General features: G+C 39.5%; 1 pseudogene; it reads left to right on the forward strand.

Annotated features, from left to right (window-relative positions):
* Positions 1-13021: 13021 nt before the first annotated feature.
* LOC126595437 (uncharacterized) overlaps positions 13022-18686 on the forward strand; it is a 54011-nt pseudogene continuing 48346 nt past the window's right edge.

Raw genomic sequence — 18686 nt, forward strand, 5'->3', positions numbered from 1 at the left:
TCAGCCTACATGCACGGTAGAGTGGATTAATCTTATTGATCATAATTTGAGAATGAACATATTTGAAATCCATAACCAAAAAGAATAAATGCCTATAACAATACATACATGTTCCACAAAAAGTCCCTTAAGAACCCAACACAACTAACACCACCTAGCCACCTTAGAAATCAATGTAACTATCACACAATATAATTATTTCAATACTCCCTCAAGTTGATGTAAGAAGGTTGAAGGATTCAAGCATAAAGAGAAGGCTTTGAAGTCGAGTCTTAGATGGGCCTTGGTTAAGATGTCAGCCAGCTCGCCGCTTCTAACAAACATCATTTAGATTATATTGGCTTGAAGGTTTTCTCAAAAGAAATGACAATCAACTTCAATTTGTTTGGTTCTTTCATAAAGAGAAGTTATGGGCTGCTGCTGTCAGCTCGGTGCGAAGGTTGCTGGTTAAAGCGTTTGGGTGCCCGACTTAGGTCGCTGAGTTGGGCTTATGTGGGAGAGATGAAGGGAGGCTCGAACCTCCTTCATTGGTTGGGCTCACGAGCCACCGGGCTAGCTCGTGCGAGAGATGAGAGAGAGGCACGGGGGCGTCAACCCCCTCATTTTAGACTGGATCGTAAGGCCTTTTGGGTTGAGAAAGAGTGGCAAAGACTTTTTTTAGGCTGAGATGGTTGGCTGAAGGAGAAATAAATGGACCTGGCTATGGGGCCTAGCATGGCTGCTGGGCTTTTATGGTCTAGAGCCTATGGCTGGTCGGTGATGGCTAGGTCTGTGGGGTACCAGCTGGGCTTCGGCCTGGCACGCTGCTCCATGCAATTTTATTTTATTTTTTTGTGCAGCCATCTAACAATTCTTTCTTGCGTCTTTGTAGGATTTATTCGAGCATGTCTTCTTCAAGTCACAAGAGTGATGATGGTGTTCCACCGTTGTATAGTCAAGGCGAGTCTTTGAGTAAAGTGGGCTACTTCAAGGCTGCTCACGTCAAAATTAATTCTGATGACTCGTTCAGAGACTTCCTCGAAGCATACAAGCATGCCATTCCATCTGGGGTCTGCGTGAAACATGTTAGGGAAATGAGCATCTGTGAGTCAATTAGTGGTGCTCGAAGAGCTATCAAGTTTCACCTTTACTACTTCATGTTAGGATTCACTTTTCCCATGCCATGTTTCTTCCAAGAAGTGTTGTGCTCCATGAAGTATGCCCCCGCTCAGTATTCTTCAAATGCGGTCTGCGTGATTGTGGGATTCATCAATCTGAGCCAATGCTTTGACTTGGATCTAACTATCAATGGATTATGGTACTTCTATATAGAGTTGGGTAGCTACGATCTTACCATAGGCTCTTTGACCATTCGAGCAAGGGTGATCATGAATGGACAAAGAGACTTTGAAGATAAGTGGAGAATGGGAGTTTGATTCTTCCCAATAGCTACGTATTCCGATGATTTTCATCACTGGTAAGTAAACTGCTTAGTCTTTAAGCTGTTTTGTGCTATTACTGAGCTACTATCTGATTTACTGATTGTCCTCCTCTATCTATGCAGAATTGGAATTTGGCTCAACTTTGAAGACTTCTCCAGACATGAAAAAAGTGCACATTGCTTTAGGAATCCTTGTTGAGTGCTGTGAATGGCGTTGGTTGCTTAGTCCTCTTTGCCACGAGAAAGGTGGGCTACCCCAAGAAAGGAGATAAAGCAAATCAAGGTAGAGGCATTGGCTTGGCCAATCACTGTCAATGGAGCCCATTGCGAATAAAGGTGCTAAAAAGAGACCATTTCCACCTATTCAAGAAATGCTGGTTGAGAAAAAACCTAGGACTTCCTTTGTTGCCTATGAAGATCTGCCTGATGTCAAGAAGCTTGCGATTAACTTTTTCCAAGGGGAAAAAAATATGAGGCTGCTAAATCCGAGCCTATGACGCCTGCCATGTTAAAGATGGCTAGTACAATTGCTGATAGGATTGCTTAGCGTAGAGGTTCTGTTGTGCCACCAATGCTAAAGTCTATATTAAGACGTTTGTTAGGAGCTAAGTCTGGTTCACCTAAAGAGAAGCTTGCTATTATGAAGAGTAGTAAGGTGGACTCTGCTGCTAAAGTGGCGTCTAGCCTATTCCTCTTGTTGCTGAGATTGATTCGCATACTGAGAAAGATGAGTCTGCTCACGTGGGCAATGGTGAGAAATCCACCAAGCTTGAAAACAAGGACGCGTGTGCCAAATTTGTTGATGACATTAATGGGGTTCTTTGCCCAAGTTCCTTTTGCAAAGCATACAACCCAATATAGAAGGACTACTCTGCTTGCTACGATGTAGAAAACAACAATTCTAGCAATAGAGTCTATGCCCATTGACCAAGAGGATACCAAGGCTGCCAACGAGGTGGCAAAAGCTATAGCAGCTTAGGCTTTTTCTTCTGTTGAGAAGATAAAAAGTTAGAGTCTGAGTTTTCCTTTGAAGGGATCAGATATCTTTGCCCCCACTTCTTTGTAGCTTGAGACCACTCATCAAGAGATTGATGACTGGAAGGCTAGGCTTGATGCGATCCAATTTAAGTGTAAAAGTGCAGAGAAGGAGATTGGTCATTACATACCTCAGATTCAAGATCTAGAGTGTGCCGTTTCGGGGCTTCATTCTGCTGCCTACACAAAGGATGAAGAGTTGATTAGAGCTTATAATCAAGTAATCCACTTCCAAAAGATAGCCAATAAGCTTGAGCCCTAATTGTTGGAACTCCAAGGTGTGTTGAAGATCAACGAAAGCCTAAAGAGGGAAGTGGATGAGTTGTAATGCGTCCGTGTTGGTCTGCTCAAGGAGAACGAGTAGTTGAAGAGCGAGAAGGTTGGGTTTAAGGCTTCGCTTGATTTCTACAAGTTGGGCTATGTAGATCATCTCTTCAGTAAGCCGTCTGACTTTGAGTTTGTTGGGAAATACTTCGAGACCTTTTCTATTTCTTTAGAAGACTTTCTTGCCTTTACTTTCAAGTCTTCCATTGGTGCAGTAGTTCGAGAAGTCGATGCCCAGGTGGGGCAGCCGAGGGTGAAGCACAGAATAATGCCCTTGCTGAGAGTATGGCAGCTACTAAAGGTGTGGCAATCGAGTAGTGATGGGATGTCCAAGCTGCTAAAGAGTAGTCTTCTAGGTAGCCTTCAGGAGTTTTTTCTTTCTTTTGCTTGAACTCCATTGGCATTTGTTCTTTGTTTATCAATTTTGCTAGAAAATTTAAAAAACTTGTTTCCTTCACTTTTCTTTATCTTCGCTTCTTTTGTTTGCACTTAACTTTTGACTCTTAGACTAGCGACAAAAGCGTTGCTTTTCTATAAACAGACATGTTGGCGCATCCGATATAGTTGCGGGTTTTGGTGCAGAACCTTTGCAAAGCTGTTAGCCATAGGGTTGGCAGCCACACGTCTTACTTACAAAAGCAGACAGTTTCACTGACCACTTGGTTGTTAGCTTTGACTTTCTCCAATCCTTTGAGTTATGTGGCTTACATCACCACATACTAAATATTCTTGGGTGTTAAGCCTCCTTTAGTCTGGGACCGATCCCTACTCTTGGCCTTCAGCCTCCTCATACTGTTTTCCATCCTCATTTCTTTTTTAGGCTACTCATGCCTTGTCTGCTCGTCGAGCCTTGTCCTAAAGTGCATGTTTCTCTGCCAGAGCGAATGAGTTTGCCAGAGTTAGATATTCTCCCATAATCAATTCTCCAAAAGCGGGTGGTTTGCTAGGAAAGCTGCACTAGCTATCAAGTTGTTGCATCCGACTATCTTTGCATTCTCTACTTTGAACCTCTTCACATAGCTATCAAGCAGTCAGACTTCTTTTTGATCGAGCGATAAGATGAATATTCTTTCGTGAAAAAAAACTCATCAAAACTCCAGATGGATTGTGGCGGCAGAGTGTGGAACCAATCTTGCTTCTGGCCTTGCAAAGTAATGGCAAATATCTTGCACAAGAGGGTGTCATTGTTCCGGTAAAGGTCATTCCGTTGTGGTAGTGCTTTAGGTGCCTCGACAGGTCTCTATCTTCCTTGAAAAAGGTGAAATGTGGCGTGTTGAATTTTTATGAAGGCTCTGTTTGCTCAATCTCATACGAAAAAAGGTGACCTATTTATGTTGTTCATGTTTAGTCAGAGTGCCTCGTCAATAACTTCATTGCGCTGGAAATCACTCAATTGTTCAGTTAGAAGCCTCTCTACTTGTTCCTAAATTTACCTTTGTTGGGGTAACAAAGCTTTCGGCTGCCCCCGATCGTGATCTGTTAGTCTAGGCTGCTATTCCCCATGCTCTACTCTTCTATGTCACAGTTCTGGTGGATGTGGTACATTCTTGGTAGGTGAGCTGGTTACTCGTAGGCTACTGGTTGAACTTAAGCTAGATCGAGTAATTGTTTCTTACTATCCATCATGTTGCCTACTCTACTGTGTAGTGGAGGATGCTCTTTGTAGGCCTACTGCAAATGAACACTTTGTCTGGAAGGTTGTCCATGTTGATTATCAGAGTGTGGCCCTAACTGTGAATGTATGCTTGTCCATGGGCCTAACAGGGAGTACACGCTCCTTCGTGCGCTGAGATGAGAGTTGACGCTATCTCGGGGACCTAGGCGGAAGTGTACATAGCTATAACGTTGGGTTCGTGGCTGGTAGAGGGGCAACTACCCATGACGCTGTTGGAAAGGTTCGTGTCTGCCCTTGTCCTACTTTGGGACACCTCTTTTTGGGCATGCTGCATCTTGGTACACTATGAAAGCTGATTCACCAAGATCGTCTGTTAGGCAAGCGTGGTTATCAACTCTATGACTTGTCGAAACAAGTGTTGTTCAACAAGCGAGATGGAAGAGCTTGAATGGTAGGTTTCTCTATGAGTGGTGGAAGTGTAATGGACTTCGAGTGCAAGATTAGAACAAGGATGGATCAAATATGTAGAAAAACAGGGTGAAAATACCCCCGGTCCCGAAATCTGAAGCTTGGATGGTTGAACCAGTGTTGGACCTGTTTGGGCTGTGGGTGCGGGCTAGGCCACTAGAGTACGTGCACGGGTTGAACCAAAGTTATAATTCTCAAGAAATATATATTTAAAAGTTTATGGTAACAAATGACTTGGCATTTTACTGGGATAAGTGTGGTATTTATAGGAGGGTGGTTGACCCTTAGGGAGAAGGGAATGGTCAGCCCTTTATTGTGGTGATGGGAGGATGCAAGATATTATGTGAAACAATATCTTGCAATTAACATGTCAATTATTCCTACTTTAAATAGGAAGTTTTGGGAGTTACCTTTTGAATAAAATCAATAAGGGATTGATGAGTGGAATTTGAATAAATTCCATGTTCATCGCCTTTGACTCTTTCTTGATTAAGCCATTATTGTTCGTTGCATGCCCATGAGAATCCCGGTGTGCCTCGAAGGTAATCTCATCTTATTAACCCAAAAGTTAAAAAAAATTTACTCCACGATGTTGAAACTTGCCTTGCCATTCATCTCTTTGCACTAGCAGCTTTCTCCGTGGTGTATTCTATGCATAACCTTTGGACCTTTTAGAAATTTTGTCCATTATTATTTTAACTATTGAGAAAAGCAGTTCAGCAACATGAGCACACCAATGCCAAGAAATAGGGTTAAATTTCTATGTATTAAAATGAAAGGCTTAAATCAGGTTAAAGTCGTCTAATTAGCTAGTTGGTAAGGCAATAGCTTACCAAGATGATGATCAGTAGCTGGTCCGAGAGGATGATCAACCACACTAGGACTGAGACACGGCCTAGACTCATACAGGAGGCAACAGTGGGAAATTTTCCTCCTAGGAGGTGGAAAGGTCTTATGTGCTTAAACCAGGTTGTTAAATTGATTTATATATTGTGATTTAAGCCTTTGTTGTTGAATTGGCTTATTATGTGCTTGATATAAATGTCTATATATGAGGATGATTGTATTATTTATTTTAAAATTTTTTGAATTGGCATCTTATGTGCTTTAACTCCACTTGTGTAAGTTTATCTTACATTGCCGGTCCCAAGCCCGGATAAAGGAGTGGGGAGTACGTCAAGTAGTCAACAGCCGCCACTTCTATTTTATGTTAAATCCTTATGATAATGAATCCTAAATGAAATTGTGCCAAAGCTAGGTTGTCACCCATAAGTGGTGCGTTGTGTGGCCCGAGCACAGTGATAAGTGAGCAAGGGTCGTTGTATCTCCATTAACGCCCGGATGCAGTGTTAAATTAGCAAGGGGGCCAAAAAACTTCTTTTTGAATGACTTCACTCAAAGTTGTTTGGAAGCATCTGCTCCTATCAACTTTACACAAGACATGCAAAAGAAGTACTTTGACTTTATTAGACGGGGAAGGGTGGTGAAAAAGCTAGGACAAGAAGGTAGAGTTCAAGAGAGTAGAATGTGTTTAGCAACGTGGAATATTAGAACCTTAATCGGAAAATCTATGCAAGCAGTGGAAGTTATGGTGAGGAGAAAGATAAATATTATGTGCCTACAAGAAACTAAGTGGGTTGGTCTTAAGGCAAAGGATCTCAAAAACTCAGGCTTTAAACTTTGGTATTCAGGCAATGGTTTTAGGGAGAGAAACAAGGATGGGGAAGCCATCTTGGATTTTGCAATGGCATACGATCTCTTCTTAGCCAACACCTTCTTTAGGATGAGAGAAGAACATGTGATCACCTACAAGAGCGGGTCGTCAAAAACACAAATAGATTTTTTTTCTAATGAGGAAGAGGGATCGTATAACTTATAAGAATTGTAAAGTTACACCTGGATAGAGCTTGGCTAATCAACATCGCTTGTTGGTGATGGATGTACATATCAAAAGAGAGAGAAACAAGAATAAAACCTTTAAATGCCCAAGGACTAGATGGTGGAATCTAAAAGGAGAATAATAAACCACTTTTAAAGAGAAAGTAATCACCTAATTCATTTGGGATAGAGAGGGGGAAGCTAGCCAAATGTGGGATTCCATGGCTAGTTGTATCCAAAAAGTAGCAAAAGGGGTATTAGGAGAGTCCAAGGGCTTTGCTCCACACCAAAAGGAATCTTGGTGGTGGAAGGAGGAGGTACAAACAAATGTTAAGGCTAAGAAGAAGTGTTGAAAATGGTGAAAGGTATAGAATAGCGAAGAAGGAGGCAAAGAAAGTTGTGAGAGAAGCTAAGCTAGTAGCTTTTGACGATATGTATAAGCGATTAGATACCAAAGAAATAGAGTTGGATATCTATAAACTAGCTAGAGCAAGGGAAAAAAAGACAAGGGAGCTAAACCAAGTGAGGTGCATCAAGGATGAGAATGGAAAGGTTCTTGTTACAGAGAATGCGGTTAAAGACAGATGGAGAGGTTATTTCCATAATATTTTCAATGAAGGACATAAAAGAAGTACTTCTTTACGGGAGTTGAGTAACTCAGAAAAGTGTAGAAACTACTTATTTTACCGCCGAATTAGGAAGGAAGAAGTGGTTGTAGCATTGAACAAGATGAAGCATAGAAAAGCAGTGGGCCCAGATGATATACCAATCGAAGTGTGGAAGGTCTTGGGAGAGACGGGTATATCATGGCTCACATACCTCTTCAATAAGATTTTGAAAATAAAAAAGATGCCAAATGAGTGGTGAAAGAGCACTTTGGTGCCTATCTATAAGAATAAAGGGGACGTACAAAATTGCATGAACTATAGGTGTATTAAATTGATGAGTCACACAATCGAACAACCAATTCGGGTTCATGCCAGGGTGCTGAACTATGGAGGCATTCTATCTCTTACAAAGATTATTGGAAAGATATAGAGATATGAAAAAGGATTTGCACATGGTTTTTATAGATTTGGAAAAAGCATATGATAAGGTCCCAAGAGACATTCTTTGGAGGATTTTAGAGAAGAAAGGAGTACGAGTAGCAAATATCCAAGTTATAAAAGATATGTATGATGGAGCAATGACTGCCGTAAGACCTCATGAAGGACAAACCGAAAGCTTCCCCATAACTATAGGGTTACATCAAGGCTCATCTTTAAGTCCTTATCTTTTTGCATTGGTGATGGATGAGTTAACGAGACATATTCAAGATGATATTTATTGGTGTACACTTTTTGCTGATGATATAGTGTTGATACATGAAACTCAGGAATGAGTAAATGCGAAGCTTAACCTTTGGAGAGAAGTGTTGGAATCTGAAGGTCTTCACCTAAGTCGACCAAAGATAGAGTATATGGATTGCAAGTTGAATGCAAATGGAGGCTCATATGAGTCAGGGGTAAGGATTGTAGATCAGGAAGTACCAAAGAGCGACAACCTTCGCTACCTAAGATCTATCTTGCAAAAGAACAGAGAGTTGGATAGATACCTTAACCATAGAATACAAGTTGGATGGATGAAGTGGAAGAGTGCATCCGGCGTGTTGTGTGACCATTGTATGCTACTGAAGCTCAATGGAAAATTTTATAGGACGACAATAAGGACATCAATGCTTTATGGCATGGAATGTTGGGCAGTGAAGCATCAACACATACATAAAATGGGTGTAGCGAAGATAAGAATGCTTTGTTGGATGTGTGGGCACACGAGAAAGGATAAGATTAGGAATGAGGATATCCGAGGTAAAGTAAGAGTAGCCGAAATTGAAGGAAAGGTGAGAGAAAATCAGTTATGGTGGTTTGTACATGTGAAACGAAGGCCTATTGATGCAACGATTAGAAGGTGTGATTATGTGATAGAGCTTTAGGGCTGAAGGGGTAGAGGAAGACCTAGGAAGACCTTGGAAGAGACTCTAAGAAAAGACTTAAAGTACTTGGACCTAACAGAAGATGTGACACAAAACCGAGCGCAATGGCGTTCTATAATTCATATAGCCGACCTAATTTAGTGGGAAAAGGCTTTGTTGTTGTTGCTGTACACTTAGTTGTTCAACCATTGAGGCAATCTATCTCTTACGAAGATTGATGGAAAGATATAGAGATATGAAAAAGGATTTGCACATGGTCTTTATAGATTCGGAAAACGCATATGATAGGGTCCCAAGAGACAATCTTTGGAGGATTTTCTATATTATATTACAACATTCTCCCTTTGAGGGTTACAAATCTTCGATTAAATCGTTAAAATTACAAATCTTCGATTGAATCGTTAAAATCTTGATCTGTTTTGGATGCTCACCCTGTTAGGTAACTCCCCCTATTGTTTTCCCTCAAGATGATGACTCATTCTTGTTTGGTAGCTTCAGTGTAAAGAGCCAACATCATATCAATTGTTATATTTGCTGACGAAATTTGTGACCTATAATAGTTGAAGATGAGTACAGGAGTGCAATGCAAGGCAAGTAATCAGGGAAATAGGGTTCTAGGCAAATAGTTTCAGATCAGAAGTTTGATTCCAGGTTCTGACTGATTGCTTTCTTTCTCTTTGTCTTGCAGGTATGAACAAGGACAAAGAAAAGGACATGGAAAAGGCATGGTATGAGATACTTTTACTTTTGAACCTGATGATATAAAATACTTTTGCTCATAAAGAAAATGGTAGAAGATTTTAATGTTGATGTAAAACTTCTGGATCAAAACTATTTTCTTGCGGAGGAAATGAGTTGAGCATTTTGAGTGACTTGGTTGAAGAGGTATTCTTGGAAAAAAGGAAACTTGATCATTTCAAGATGCTTTGTTGAAGATGCATTCTCGGAGAGAAGAGAAAGAGTTAGGCATTTTTGCAGGTCTTTCTTGCCATGGAGGATAGAGATCGACTTATATAGGGATTGCCCAATAGCAAGTTGTGGTGCTATTCTTTTACTCTTGTCAACAACAATAATGTAATTAGAACAGTGAAATTCACGCGTTTCAACTTTGTCAGAAATCTTTGACAAAGTTGCCCGTGAAATCCAAAAAGCTGAGATTGTGTCTGAAAGGTGACAACGAACTATATTCTATAAAATCCGGCTTTTGAAATTTGAAGAGCGGTGTCGCTTCAATCTTCAAACAAGGGCCCACGTTGCCTCTTCTTTGCTGTTCCTTTATGCTTGTTAGCAACAGTGTATTTGGAACACTAAAGTTCACGCGTTTCAACTTTGTCAGAAATCTTTGACAAAGTTGCCTGTGATAACCAAAAAGCTGAGATTTTGTCTAAAAAGTGACAATGAACTATATTCCATAAAATCTGGCTTTTGAAATTCGAAGAGCAATGTTGCTTCGATCTTCAAACAAGTGGCCACGTTGCCTCTTCTTTGCTGTTCCTTTATGCTTGTTAGCAACGGTGTAATTGGAAAACTAAAATTCACGTGTTTCAACTTTGTCATAAATCTTCGACAAAGTTACCCATGATATCTAAAAAGTTGAGATTTCGTCTGAAAAGTGACAATGAACTATATTCCATAAAATCCGGCTTTTGAAATTTGAAGAGCGGTGTCGTTTCGATCTTTAAACAAGTAGCAACGTTTCCTTTTCTTTTCTGTTCCTTTACGCTTGTTAGCAACGGTATAATTGGTATAGTAAAATTCACGTGTTTCAACTTTGCCAAAAATCTTTGACAAAGCTGCTGTGATATCCAAAAAGCTGAGATTCCGTCTGAAAAGTGACAACAAACTTTATTCCAAAAAATTCGGCTTTTGAGTTCAGAGAGCGGTGCCTCTTCGATCTTTGAACAAGTGGCCATGTGGCCTTTTCTTTTTATAGAGACATGCTCTAACTCGCCAAGTCAAATGATTGATGGCTGAGGTGGCAAGTCTTAGACAAGAGATCAGAGGGCTCAAGTTCGAAAACAGAGAGTTGCACATGCTTGCAAATAATTACTCAACGAACATGAAAAGAAAGCTTTACCAGCTGTAGGAATCCAAAAGTCGGATTCAAAGTGACCATTAGAAGTTTGTGGCTTTATTCTAAAGACATGAATTGCCTTCGTCATCTAGAGTTTTACCAAGTACTGATGCACCAAATAATCAACCTCTTATGCCTTTCCTTCCTGGAGTTCCGCTAAGTACTGAGATGTCGCATGATCCATCTTCAATGTCTCCCCCTTCTGGGGTTCTGCCTAGTACTGAGATTTCATATGAGTAACCTTTGTGAAGGCTCCCTCCTGTTTGTTTGTTTTAACTTATGTGTATGCATATGTTTGTAATCTATCATAGGTATCAATAAATAAGCTCTACTTCAGTTAGTGTATTGTGGTGAATACAATTAGGTATATAATTCACTAAGATGTGGTACTTCTGGACCAAATATCAATTTATTTTTACCCTCACGAAGATAAATGATCACTCTTAGTGTCTAAATACTGGTTAAGTTCATTTGAGTAATCAACTCATAATCTTTAATCCATATGGATCATAAACATCATGGATCAGTTTCGCGTTGGAATAAAGTTCAATCCATGTGGGACGGGGTTTCACATTATGCTTCGTTGGATATGTGGGCACACGAGAAAGGATAAAATTAGCAATGAGGATACTCAAAGTTAAGTAGGAGTAGCCAAAATTGAAGGAAAAGTGAGAGAAAATCGGTTACGGTGGTTTAGACATGTGAAACGAAGGCCTACTCCGGTTAGAAGATGCGATCATGGGACAAAGGTTCAGGGCTGAGGGGCAGAGGAAGACCTGGAAGGACTTTAGAAGAGACTCTAAGAAAAAACTTAGAGTACTTGGATCTAATGGAAGACATGACACATAACCGAGCGTGAGTACTTGGATCTAACGGAAGACGTGACACATAACCGAGCGCAATAGCGTTCTAGGATTCATATAGCCGATCCCACCTAGTCAAAAAAGGCTTTGTTGTTATTGTTGTTAGCATATTTTGTGCTTTATTTGTGCAATATGAAGGAGACTTGTTTGACAAACTGATTGATCATGTATTTGTTAATGTTTATGTATATGAGGATGAATGTATTCTTTAATTTTTAAATTTACTGGATAAGTTTTCAACCCGCAGCACCAGGGAAGATAAATTCTTATTTTCATCTAAAAAGCTTATCAACTCTTCGATTTCATTTGACTTTTCAGCATTTTAGATATAGGGCATATGGCTGGACAAAAGATGGCAAACGCTGGACGAAAACTAGATGTTAGTATCACTCACTCTGGACTGCACTTGCAATTGTATACTCAGCTAGAGGCTCCAACTTTGACTGAACATCAATTGGAAATATCCTAGGACATTTGATTATAGGAATGAGAGGAAAGAAGGTTCTAAGAGAAAGGGTTCTCATTTTTTTCATAAAAATGGAAATTAATAGTAGAGTTTACATTACATTAAATTTTAACGATTCAATGTTTATTTTTTAAGTTGCACTTTATAGATCATTCTTGCAAAATATTAGCCAAATAAAAAATATTTAAGACATCTATTTGGATTCAAAGTAATTAACGAATATTTTATTATATAAGAAACAATGAAATTTGATCTTGATAATTAAATAGGTAAATGATTTCAGATTGAATTGAATTTTCGCAAGAATGAGCTATGAATTGATACTTACAAAATAGACGGTTCGGATCATTAAAGTCCGATATGGAGTGGGCCTCACACCTAATCCTCATATATTTAAAAAAAAAAACAGAGAACTCTTTGCATAAAGGGGAGAAAAGGAAATAAAAATTGAACCATTGTGATATTTCATTTTTATATGTTTACTAAAATAAAAGTACTTAAATTAGAAAATTTAGGTTTTAACTCATAAACAGTTTTTCTGCTTCAACTATTATGTACATCATTCTAATTTAATTTTATGAATATTTTAACTTAAAAATATTTAGATTATGATAAATATTGAAAAATCACTAAACTGACACTATGAAACTCATAGATCACTATGATATAATATGAAACACAAGATAGAATATTTTTTTAATTATTTTAGTTGTTGGATTTAAATTTAGACCATTAGATATTTTTTTAACCATTTAGATTTGATTATATTAGATATTAGTCATAGGATTCAATAAATTTATAAATAAAATATAAAAAAAATACATGGTCTAGCCCAATAATCTAGGAGAATTATGGGCTAAATTTGTCCCAAAAATAAATTTTGGGTTAAAACTCATATTTGGCTCAATGGTTGGAACAGGTAGGTTTAGAACATAAAATTTGAATATTAGTTTAAGGGTTGGACTAGGTCTTAGCTGCGTTCTCACACATTTTTGTTTATTTTTATCATTAATTTTCCTCAATTCATTCAATGAACATTTAAAGAGTGTATAAAAATAAATGTGCGGATAGAACTATCCTTATTTATTTACAAAGATGGTGGTATTAAATGCTTGCTCCTTGAAGAAAAGAAACAAAACAAAATACCCAAATAGATCCTGAAGTACAAACAGCGATCTCGAGTCACCCTTGATTCCAGTTCTTCCTCAAGAACTTGAAGTACAAAGAAAACCAGGACTGCTGAGCAAAGATGAGGTTATCCAGGAAATAAAGAAGCAGCTTTTGTTGGCAGGGCCACTTGTGTCCTCAAATTTCTTACTATTTGGTATGCAGGTGATTTCAGTCATGTATGTTGGTCACCTTGGAGAGGCCACTTCATTTGCTTTAGTCACTGGTTTGAGCTTGATAGTCAGATGACTTCTCTACTTATTTCAGATTATTTTATTTAATTTATACCCATGAGCGGTAGGTCTCGGGTTCGAGACTTGGGAGCAGCCTCTCCATAAATGGGGGTAAGGCTAGCCGACATTCACCTCTCCCAGACCCTGCGTAAAGCGGGAGCCTTGTGCACTGGGTACGACCTTTTTTTATATTCTTATTGATTTTACTAGTAATTAAATCACGAGTCATCATGTGGTATATAATAGACAATTGTAGTGGGATAACTTTTTGCTTTTTATTCTGGAAATTCGCACTTACAAAACAGACAGATCAAGAGAGAACCTTGAAAGTAGACGGTTCGGATTATTGAAATACAAAGCAAAGTGTGCCGTACAGGCTAGACCTGTAAATGGGACAGGTTTATTGGGTTTGGATCCGTTTCACTCGACCCGTTAGGTTAATGGGTCACCCGAAACCAACCGTTAAGCTAATAGCATCCAAACCCAACATGTTAAGCTAACGGGTCATCTGTTTTCCCCGTTAACAACTTCTTTTTTTTTTGTTTATTTTTGCGTTCCACTACAAGTTACACATATTTTAAACATGAAGGTCCAAATACTAATTTTAAGGGGTGGATCAAGTCAGGTTTAAAATGACAGGTCTAGTATAGGCTATCAGATTATCCCTCCAAATAATTTCAATATGTATATTATGATACTATTCTCATTTCAATCTTAATTTGTTGAACAGATAGGAATGGGGAGTGCATTAGACACATTCTGCGGCCAGTCCTATGGTGCAAAACAGTATCACATGCTTGGTATACACTTACAGAGAGCAATGCTTGTTCTTGGCTTGGTCTGCATTCCTTTGGCAACTGTATGGTTCAATGCTGGTCATATTCTTAAATTCTTGGGTCAAGATCCTGAAATAGCAGCTGTTGCTGGAAATTAGGCTCGTTTCCTGATTCCGTGTCTTCTTGCATATGCAATCCAACAATGTCATTCTAGATTTTTGCGAACTTAAAACAATGTGGTTCCCATAATTGCTAGCACAGGCACAGCAACGCTATTGCACTTGTTTCTCTGTTGGTTTCTGGTAAACAAGACTAGCCTTGGATATATTGGTGCGGCGTTGCCAAACTCCATCTCCTATTGGATCAATGCATTATTGTTAGTTGTTTATGTTAGAGTCTCTCCCTCTTGTAAGCACACATGGACTGGATTCTCGATGGAGGCCTTCCGTGGAATTCCCGATTTTATAAAACTATCTATTCCTTCTGCTGTAATGATCAGGTAATCATTTCCTTCTGCTGTAATGATCAGGTAATCATCTCCTTCTGCTGTAATGATCAGGTAATCATTTGTCGACGCATTCTGTAGTGAAACTATCTATAAAACTATCTATTCCTTCTTCTGTAATGATATTCGGTCAGCAGAAAATTTGCAATTATGAAATGTTAGCACCTAGTGTAATTGGTTGTTGGTTTTATGTCTATAAACAACTTGGAGATTTCGTCATTCGAACTGATGGTCCTCTTATCTGGTTTCCTTCCTAATCTAAAGCTAGAAACCTCAGTCCTCTCAATCAGGTTTGCAATATTTATGCTCCACTGAGCAAGGAGCAATATAAACTCTTATATGCAGCTGACAAAGATGAAGCAGAAACAGTGAAATTACTAATGGATTGATTAAATTTTCATCCTTAACACATGTTCAATGGTGTACATGATTCCAATGGCATTCAGTGGTGCAGCAAGGTGAGTTTAAGACCCTAAATTCGCGTCGAAGTGTTTATGCCTCTATTGTTGGATATTTGTCTTAAAAACTCTTTTCTGTTATCTACTTATACATAACAGCACAAGGGTTTCAAATCAATTGGGTGATAGTCAACCACGACTCGCAATTCTAGCAGTACGTGTTGCACTGTCCATTGTGGTTATTGAAGGCTTTTTGATCGGTGCTGTCCTCGGTGCAACAAATCTTGAGCCTCTATTGCAGAAACCAAGAATGATTCAGATCAGATAGCGGACAAGGCATCTGCCATGATAGCTACGGCAGGAAGTGATGGTAAGGCACTAAGTACTTATATTTCTGTTATGAATAATACATGGATAATTGATTCCGGGGCTACTGAACATATGACTTGTGATTCTAGATAGGTTCCATCACTAAAAACATCCACACAAACCGAAGTCAATGTTGCTAATGGTAATGTCGTCCCTGTTATTGGGGAAGGCATTGTTTCCCTTTCCGATACCATGAAACTTGACACTGTTCTTGTGGTTCCCTCTCTAAATTATAATTTGTTGTCCGTTGCTCAAATAACCCTTGCCTTACATTGTTTGGTTATTTTTTGGCCTTATTTTTATGTTTTAAGGACATCCGGACGCGGAAGACGATTGGTTATGGTATTAGAAGAGGGAAACTTTATTACTAGGAGTTGACCACCAGTAGTTCTAGCTTGCTGACTCAAGCTCTTTCCGTTAATGATTCTCAAGGGGTTACTAATAAAGTGTCAGACGTCTGGATGTGGCACCGACGCCTTGGGTATGCTTCCTTTGGTTATCTGCATAAGTTATTTCCTAGTTTATTTGTCAAGAATGATGTTTCTCAATTTAAGTGTGATGTTTGTGAAATGGCTAAGAGCCATCGAACCTCTTTTCCTCCCAGTTTAAATAAAAGTACCGTTCCTTTTATGATTGTGCATTCTGATGTATGGGGACCGTCAAAAGTAGCTACTCTTGGTGGTGCTCATTGGTTTGTTACTTTTATCGATGATTGTACCAGAATGACTTGGGTTATTTTGTTAAAGTCGAAAAGTGAAGTTAGTTCGACCTTTCAACGGTTCCATAAAATGATTGTTGTACAATACAACCGGAATATCCAAGTCCTTCAAAGTGACAATGGGGGAGAATATGTTAATATGGAACTTTGTTCCTTCTTAGAGTTGCATGGTATTGTTCATCAAACCACGTGCCCGTATACTCCTCAACATAATGGGGTTGCAGAACGGAAAAATTGACACTTGTTAGAAATGGTTCGTGCTTCCCTCCTTGTGGCACATCTGCCACTCCATTATTGGGAAGAGGCACTTACATCCACAACCTATCTTATTAATCGTCTTCCGTCTCGTACTATGAACTTCCATACGCCATTTTAGGCTCTCACATCTCAGACTAGCAGCCCACTGACTCCCAATCTTCCCTCACGGGTCATAGGATGTGTTGCATTTGTTCACCTCCATCCACCTCAACGGAAGCCTAAACTTGAACCTCGAGCCATTCGTTGTGTTTTTTTTGGGGTATGCTACTACCCAGAAAGGATATCGTTATTATCATCCTTCGAGTAAAATAATGTTTATTACTCAGGATGTGATTTTTCACGAGAATGAAATGTTTTTTGGATCCTTCACGTCCTCACTTCAGGGGGAGTATGGAAATAATGAAGAAGTTCTGACTCAAGATAATAATGACGTGTTAAGCCTGGAGTACACGGCTTCTGGAGAAGGGCAGCAACTCATGTGTTGTGGTGATCGGCCCACGGCACCTAGAGAAGGGCACGGCTCGCAATTCCTGGAGAAGGGCAGCAGCCCGTGTATTTTGGCCATCATCCCATTGAGCAGACTATTGAAGAGTAGCCAACAAGTTAAGACGAGAAGCAGCCCAGGGTCTCACAGGTATTGAGTTGGAAAACGAGATGCAGCTGCCTAATTGCAGTGAAACTGAGTAGCAATTACAGCATGTGTCACGAGATATTACTTCTTATAACCAATCGTCTTCTATACCGGATGCACTTTCACTTCGTCGTCTTCCAGAGCGTATTAATTGAGGTATTCCCAAACCCACTTATGAGGCAGATCCTAAGTGTAAACACAAGTATTCCATGAGTGAGCCAAATTCTGATTCAAGAGTGAGATACCTATTAAACAATTATGTGTCTACCTGTCACCTGTCAGAATCAAATAAGTCATTTATATATCAATTATCTACTGTATCTATTCCTAACAGTGTGCAGGAGGCTTTAACAGATTCCCGTTGGAATGATGCAATGAACAAGGAATTGAGATCGTTAAAGAAGAATGCTACCTGGGAAATAACTGACTTGCCAACCGGAAAGAAAACTGTGGGATGCAAATGGGTTTATACAGTAAAATACAAAGCCGATGGAACGGTAGATCGCTTTAAAGCACAGTTGGTGGCAAAGGGGTATACACAGAAATATGGCATCGACTACACTGATACGTTCGCACCAGTGGCAAAGATCAATACAGTTCGTGTTCTACTGTCCTTGGCAGCAAATCTGAATTGGCCTTTGCAACAGTTCGACGTAAAAAATCATTCCTCCATGGAGATCTAACTGAGGAGATTTACATGGACCTTCCACCAGGGTGCAATGATTCGGACATATGGAAACAAAAGGTATGTAGGCTCAAGAAATCATTGTATGGATTAAAGCAGTTTCCTAGAGCCTGGTTTGGTAGATTTACCAAGTCCATGAGGGCATTTGGGTATAGGCAAAGTAATTGGGATCACACGTTATTTCTGAAACATCAGAACAGAAAGGTTACAGCTCTAATCGTGTTTGTGGATGATATAGTAGTTACTGGTAACGATCCTGTTGAGCAAGCAGCCTTGAAAAGTTATTTGTCCACAGAATTTGAAATGAAAGATCTTGGTTCTTTGAAATATTTTCTTGGGATTGAAGTGTCAAGATGCAAGTCTGGGATATTTCTATCACAAAGGAAGTATGTTCTTGACATGTTGGAAGAAACCGATATGACAGCGTGTAAGCCGATGTCTACTTCGTTGGCTGAAGGAATAAAGGTGGGTATAGATCAGAACCAAGTACCGGTTGATAAAAGGAGGTATCAAAGGTTAGTAGGAAGATTAATGTACTTGGCTCACACTAGGCCGGATCTTGCTCATGCCTTAAGTGTGATTAGTCAATATATGCACAATCCAGGAGAACAACATATGAGTGCAGTTATGAGAATATTAAGTTACTTAAAAGGAAGCCCTGGTAAAGGAATTCTATTTCGAAAGAATGGGCATTTCAAAATTGAGTGCTATACGGATGCTGATTGGGCAGGATCAACGGATGATAGGCGCTCGACATCTGGGTATTTCACCTTCGTTGGGGGAAATCTAGTAACGTGGAGAAGCAAGAAGCAGAATGTTGTATCAAGGTCA

This window comes from Malus sylvestris, chromosome 13 (genome assembly GCF_916048215.2).
Source record: "Malus sylvestris chromosome 13, drMalSylv7.2, whole genome shotgun sequence".
NCBI lineage: Eukaryota > Viridiplantae > Streptophyta > Magnoliopsida > Rosales > Rosaceae > Malus > Malus sylvestris.